At 38.2% G+C, this 7,868-nt stretch overlaps 1 pseudogene across 1 annotated transcript; it reads right to left on the bottom strand.

Moving 5' to 3' along the window:
• Positions 1-4,177: 4,177 nt before the first annotated feature.
• LOC308246688 (annexin A2-like) lies at positions 4,178-5,359 on the bottom strand (annotated as a pseudogene). The gene has a single exon. The product of its transcript is annotated as an annexin A2-like (transcript).
• Positions 5,360-7,868: the final 2,509 nt, after the last annotated feature.

The following is a 7,868-nucleotide window of genomic DNA, read 5'->3' as shown; positions in this document are numbered from 1 at the left end:
GAGTATGAGTTCCAAATATGGCACCAAGGGAAATGTATACCCAAGGTATAATATCTTAAAATAAGGACAAATATAAAGTGGGGCAATCCTCATTAAGGATTCAGGAAGTCAAAAGGAGAGAAGAGAAGAGCATGCTAATGAAAAGCATTCTGAAAAATTCTAGCGTTCTTACATTTTCCTTAACAACAACAAAAAAGAGATCAAGAGAGAATTGATGGGAGGGTCATGATGTCAACTTATGGATCTGTAGAGCACAGGACAAACCCAAATTTCAGGTTGTTTTATAATAACAGTCCAGAAAAGTCTTAGTTTTGCTTATAATTTAATGGAATTGGTGAACAATTTACTCTAGGAGTTCACAGTTCAATTCCTGGTCAGAGCATATGCCCAAGTTGTGAGCTTGATCCCCAGTGGGAGAGTGCAGGAGGCAGCCTATCAATGATTCTCTCTCATCATTGATGTTTCTATCTCTCTCTCTCCCTCTCCCTACCTCTCTGAAATCGGTAAAAATATTTTTTTAAAAATACTATTTTAGGATAGCCATGCTTAGACTTTACCAGCTTGTTGTATAAAATTTTCTGTTTTTACTTAAGGCAAGTTGAGTAGGTATTTTTTGTTTTTGTTTTTGTGTTTTGTTACTTTAACTAAAAAAGCCCTAACTAATATACCAGTAACATTATGATGAAGTTGATCAGAAACTCCCCAGAAAAGACTGCTTTTAGCCAAATAAACTGAAAAAGTCTCTCAGGAGTAGTTCTAGAAGTTAGGATTACAATACTGCATATTTTTTATGAAAATTATGAGAAGCACTGCTTAAGAATATAAGTTCAACTGTGTGTAAGTTATATCTTATTTTCCTTTGTATTCCCGTTGCCTTGGAATTGATCTAACATACAATTAACACTCAAATATTATTGAATAAAGTGTCTATAAAGCTCCATACATTGATTGGGCAATAGAAGTACAAAAGTGTAAAAAGAAACAAACAAACAAAACAGATTACTTTGAGGAGAACAGAAATCATATTTTGAACAATCCACATTTTGCTCTTGTCTTAAATGTTCTCAAGAATTAAAAAGGGTAATAGCCTGAAATAAATTTGAGAAATCACCTATTTGTCATTTTAATTTAAGCAATCTCCAAATACATTCGTGCACTGAGGACTCCTACCTGTCTTGCAATTTGAGGAGTCAAGTCCAGTCTGCCAAACTTGCAAATGGAAACTTTTAAAAAATGAAACACCTATTACTATCTCACAAGAGCATTCTGTTAGAAAAGCTGCAGTGCAGTGTGGTGAGAGCAATACAATGGGATTGGGTGAAAGGACTGGGGTGAGGCTGTAAGAAAAGGATATCTGACATGGCTGTTGAGGCATTATGAAGAGTGTATCAAGAAGAGGAGGTATTTCAATATAGTAGAGACTGAAGGAAAAGTGTGTGCAAAGCCATGTATTTCTGCCAGCACTAAGTAAAGAGAAGGGCAAGGATTCTTGACACTCATTCTCAATATAGACAATCCCTGACATTGGTAATTACTAACAATTCCTCTTTTTGTTATATGTTATTTTATTCAGTTCTTACATGTCTGTGAACACTTTGATCCTTCCTTTCTTTTTTCATCCTTCCCTTCCTTCCTTCTCCCCTTCCTTCCTTCTCTCCTTTCCTTCCTTCCTTCCTTACTTCCTTCCTTCCTTCCTTCCTTGTTAAGTATTATCAGCTCCACCACTAATAATAATAGTAATAATAATAACAGCAACAATGAAAATAATACATGCCAGGAAGGTGTCTACAGGATTTGCGTGTTTAAATCCTTAACTTTCACAACAACCTTGCAAGATAGAAACTATTATTATTCTCATTTTGTACCATAGTATTAATGAGATACTCGGTGCCTCATTGTACTGAGACAGAGAGATGTTACCTAGACACCCAAGATCACAAAATGGCAGAGCCAGATCCAACTCAGGACATCTGGCTTCAGCACCTCCATCTTTTAATGTCATTCTTTACCACATGCAGCACTAGCCTGGGTATGTGCATATGTTGGTGAAGGTGGAGACAAGTTCCTTACCCTGGTCAACTTACAATCTGTGAAGAATATTGATCAAGACAAAAACAAGCAAACAAAAAACTAACAGTAAAATAGAACGCCACCTCTCCCACCCAGTACTGATCATTTTTAAATCAATGAAGCAAGTTGAGCACAGGGAAGAGAGGTGACAGGTGATAACCGGAAAAACAAGATCAATTGTGTTTTACTTTGTGTGAAGAACAACTTTCATATCTAACATCAAAATTTATGTTTATGAGTTTTGAAACACTTTACCTTAATAGGTTATGATAACTGATTCTCTGTAGTTAATGTGATGAAGATGTAAAAGTGGGACAAAGAAGTTGGGAAAAGAATTAAGAAGTAACCTCAGCAAGTGCTTACATTTTGCTTGGTAAAGTCCCTTCCCAATGCTTTCATCTTTGGTCCAGGGCGAATAAGTTCAGGAGTGAAGCCCAGATGGCTAGAGGTGAATAACCACTTGAATTGGTCTCCAGATACGTGCCAGCCTTCCAGACTATGGTATATAGTTTTGCCTTCTTCCTTTCTCACCCTTTTTCTTTAGGGTTCTGAAATAACTTTTCTCCTCCCATCCTCAACAAAACTCACATCCTTTTAGAATGATTAATATATGTTACCCTCAAAAGTAAATATTTTTCTAGCTTCTAGTTCCAGTGCTTTTGGATATAACAAAGTCTCCAGTGGCTTGGTCATCTTTGCTGTTTCCCTTATTGGAGGGGATCCGTAACCCTCACCTCGCCTCCTAATTATTCCAAGAGTTTGCTCCATCTATTTTCTTTGTTTCCAGGGACCAAAATCACGATAATGATTACTTAATTTCTTTTCCTTCTAAGCATTGCTGAGGATAACAAAAACTATTGTCAGTAAGTGGTTTAACTATTGCAGCATTAAAGCAAGGTGATTGTGATGCACAAAACCTTGGGAATTACTGTTTGGAAGCTCCAAATTTGAGTCAAATCCACGATAATATAAGTTTAATATTGGAAAACAAGTACTTAATGCTGTCCATGTATGGCCCACTTTTATAGTCAGATATAAAGTATAGTCAATAAAATAAAAATCTAAGACAATAACATCCACAATATAGAGGACCACAGGCCTTCACCAAGAAAGTCAAATTCCTTGAGCAGAACCCCTCATTCACTTTCAAAAACCTACAAAACAGACTATGTGCCTTGCCTGAGAATACATGAAATATAATGTTTCTCTGTTTAATTGAGGCTATTCAATCAACTCTAAATTTGTCATCACATTCTCTGCCCCAGAGAGCACACCCCCAACATGTGTAAAAGAAACCTAAACTTTAAAGAAGTCCAAAAGAAAAATGAATATGGCACTTACTTAAAAAGAAACTTACTAGTAAAGCCTACTTCAAGCTCGGCCAGTGTTGCTCAGTGGATTATGCACCAAGATGTCTGTGGCTCTACTCCTGGTCAGGGAACATGTCCAGTTGCAATTGCAGGCTCCATACCCAGTAGGACACATGCAGGAGGCAGCTGATTGATGTTTCTACCTCTCTCTCTCTCTTCCTTCCTCTCTAAAATATCAATAAAAGCATATTTTTAAAAAGCCTACTTCAAGAGAATAATTAATAAGTTAGAAAGGAAATTTGCCCAATAAAAGATTACTCTTTCCTCCCAGAAAGCACTGGACAATACCTCCTGACTTACATCAAATAGATTCACAAGGAATTAGAAGGAATTAAGAGTAGAGTACCCAGGTAAGAAAAGCTTATATTACCTGTTTTTTTATAAAGCAATGAGCAATCTAAGATTAAAATTGGATTGATACTATGAGAGTATTTAAATCTGATGATTGCTTTAATCTTTACTGAACAGTTTAATTTCTTCTAATATAAGTCATTCTCCAAATTTTAATACTGGTACAAAAATAAACGTATTAAAAAGAAGTTTTAAGGGTTGTAGGAAATACACTTTTATTTATTTTTTATATTTTTAAATTTTCATTTATTTTATTTTTTGGTTCTAAAGTAAAAATTCAGTTTATTCATCTGTTTATGACACGGTACACAAGAGGCAAAGTGTTTCACATCATAGATTTCACTTCCAACTCTTGGAATGTTCAGTTCTTCGGCTAAAAGGAGAGACTAGACGGAAATACTTAGGCAACTGAGATAAGGTGAGGCAGAAGCAATGCGAAAGGCATCCTCACAGGAACAAGCACAGGGATGGGCCCTCCTCGTCGCAGGAGGTTTTCCTAGAACTGTTAGCTGGAAGCATAGCAGCACTACTCCTGGACGCTCCGGCCGCTGTGGGCTGTCTTCCCTGCCGCACAGGTACAGCAGCACTTTCTGGTGGTCACCCTTGGTGTCTTGCTGGATGTGATGGTACAGGGACTTACCCTACTTTCTCTGGAATTCAGACCTGATCTTCAACATGTCCACTTCCCTGCGGGAGATCATGATTCTGATCAGGACCTTGCCGCGTGTCCCATTGCCCTTCATGGAGTCGTACAGTCGCTCAGCAAAATAGAGGGGCTTGTTCTGGCTCCACTGGACCAGGTTCAGGAAAGCATTTTCCAGGTCTCCCCTGACCTCCTTCTTGATGCTCTGCAACATGCCATAAGGACTGTAGCTCTTGTACTTGTCAAATACTTTCTGGAAGTGGGACACGCTGCGCTCGGTCATGATGCTGATCCACTTGGGAACATCCGTTCCTGTCTCTTCACCCCAGCGTCATAGCGATCCCGGGCATCTTGGTCAATCAGCTCCTAATCAATGACAGAGCGGTACTCTGCTCTTCTACCCTTTGCGAGGGCAACCATCAGCTGCGGAAGTCGCCAGATGTGTCGGAAATCATGTCCTTCTCCAGATTAGTCTTGCCCATTTCCTTGTAGACTCTGTTAATTTCCTGTAGCTCCTGGTTGGTCCTGGAGCAGGTGATCTCAGTGAGAGAGTCCTCCTCAGGGCCCAGCCCCTTCATGGAGGCCTTCAGCTCAGAAGCAGCGTATGAGCAGGCGTTTCCAAGAGGCCCAGCATCACGGTCTCCAGGGGGCGGGACAGGGCTGACTTGGTGCTGATGCAAGTTCCTTTTGGGTGCTTCCCTGGTAGGCGAAGGCAAATCCTCCCTCTGCTCATTGCTGCGGTTGGTCAAAATGTTGACAACGGTGACCGCATCCACCCCTTTGGTCTTGATGGCCGTTTCAATGTTCAGAACATCCCGGTGGGCATCGGAGTTGGGGTAGGCTTTGACGGACCCATACGCACTTACGGGGTGGAGTGATCACCCTCCAAGCTGAGCTTGCACAGAATTTCATCAACAGTAGACATTTTGAGAGAAGCTGGGCCAGGCGCGGAGAGCTGAGTGTCCCCAGATGCCCAGCAGGAAATACTCTTTTAAAAACTGGGTGCCCTGGTCGCTGTGGCTCAGTTGGTTGGAGCATCGGCCTATACACCAAAAGGTGGTGGGTTCGATTCCCAGTCAGGGCACATGCCCAGGTTCAATCCCTGGTCAGGGCATGTGTGGGAGGCAACCAATCAATGTTTCTTTCTCATATTGATGTTTCTCTCTCTCTTTCTCTCCGTTTCTCTCTCTCTTTCTCTCCGTTTCTCTCTCTCTCTTTCTCTCCCTTCCTCTCTCTAAAGTCAATAATAATGTTTTAAAAACTGAGTAAGAACAAGTTCAATGTTTATTCTCCAGGAAAATACACAGAATCCAACAATAAACTTTGGTTAATCTTCAGAATGATATCAACAGAGTATGTAAACCGAGTTTAGCACATCATACTGGACGCATTTTTTTCATAGTATATATTCAAGGCCACCTTATAGAATTAATACCCATTACTCAAAGGACAAAAAAAATATGACCAACTGTGTAGGTGTTTAGCTACTCTTCAGGATAAGACATTTTACAAAAATAGAGAATGAATATCCATGCACACTCACTAAACCCATTGAGTACTTTAGGTCAAGAAGTACATAAATAATTTATATTTTCCACTGAAGTACTTTGCAATGTTATCCAATTTACAGAGCACATACCATCACATATAAATGTTTGGAATCTCATTAAAATATAATATGAGTCTACTGATATATCAGCCAGATTCTGAATTCTAGAAAATCTCTCCAATTTTGAACTATAAAAATAGACATTAATATTATAAGGAAAGCTTTAATGATATATCTGTTCACCTGCTTCTCTTGGCCCATGAGTTTATACTGTTTACAGGGTCTTCCTACCAATAAGATAAAATGAAATAGAACAGCTCAAGGGATTTTTTCTCTAGAGCCTTGTGTGGTTTAAATCTCATGTATAGCTCTTATGCACAGCGTGAGAAAAATGCATTTTGGAACAACAAAAAAAAACAACAACACACACCTTAGAAATAATTCAATTCAAGGATGTCATTTTAAAGATGAATAAATTTCAGCACGGGACAACTCTCCAGCAGAAATTCTTAGAAACATTATGATCTTACTGTCTATGTGCCATTAATAAACGGGTTTGCAACGCATAGGATCTTGTCACTTGGTATCATAAAATTTACATCATCTTGGATATTCTCTAAAAATTCTAGTTCCTCATAGATTAATGTTCTGGCTCTAGTGACCACCTTGTTTTATGATATACTACCGGGATATGCTGTATTCCACTGTCCTTATGTTAATTAGGGCAAAACTGAAATTCTAAGAAAAAAAGTGTCAGGTAATAGAATACGCCAAAGAGCCTCAATCATATGTCTGGGAGACAGTTGGTTTCTTACCAAAAACACAGTCTAGGACTCTAATTGTAGTTATTTTCTTTTGAGAAATGGCTAGTAAATGACAAGATGATACCTAATCCTCATAACACAAAGTCATGAAATTTATTGATCCACCTCAAAACTGCTGCAGTTTCCATATATCAGGGCTTTCAAGTAGCAGTGCACTCTCTGTATATCATGCACATTAAGGTTTTATTAAAAATTCAATGAAATATTTATATCTCAGTTACAAATCCCTGATGGGTAGATGAATGCAATCAAGACATAGTGACTTTCCAATGTGAGTTTATACATAGAACATTTTGTCATGGCAATGAATGTCCTTCAGTGTTACAAACAAAACACTTGTTAAGTGCCCTAACTTGTTATATGGGAATGACTGTTTGACCACTGTTTTAATTCTTCTCCTACTTCATCCCTCATCTAGCCACATTCCTATCTGAAGGCTAAAATTGATTTACAAGAAAATTCCCATAGGGACTATTTTAAATCTCCCTGGGCAATTTTGAAAAAATTTTAAATTTCCCCAGGTGACTCCGAAATAATTTTATAATAATGCATAATAAATTTTATGCAGATTTTAAAGCTATAATTCTTTCTATTAAAATTCCCAAGATAACATTTCTTACAGTAATTCCATTGTGTAAGTACAAAGGCAATTGTCAGTAATTCCAAATGATGTCGATATTTGAAGACAAAAATATCTGTCTGTCCTGAGTTACACACCGCAGGACTGCCATCATACTCTTCTCAAGGGGCAGCATTCACAGACACCCAGGCCAAGGGGCTCTCCTCCTGAAAGTCACATCTGGATGGTTCAGTTATAAGTTTAAAATTATTTAAATGATTACAGCTTTCTAGAAAGTATGTTCAGAATTTAAGAGTTGTTTGTCTTTGCCTTGAATACCAATAAAATCTTAAATAAAACTCGTTTCCAAACCAATGATCTCTTTTATAATATAGTTTCATTTTTCAAGTGCATTGCAGTAAACATTTTAAAACTATTTTGTAAAACATTCACCATATTCCCATATTATTAACCTGCCTTCCTACTTTTATAAGGTAGAAAC

This window comes from Plecotus auritus (genome assembly GCF_963455305.1).
Source record: "Plecotus auritus genome assembly, chromosome: 4".
NCBI classification, from domain to species: Eukaryota; Metazoa; Chordata; class Mammalia; order Chiroptera; family Vespertilionidae; genus Plecotus; species Plecotus auritus.
This window is presented reverse-complemented; position numbering and strand designations above follow the sequence as displayed.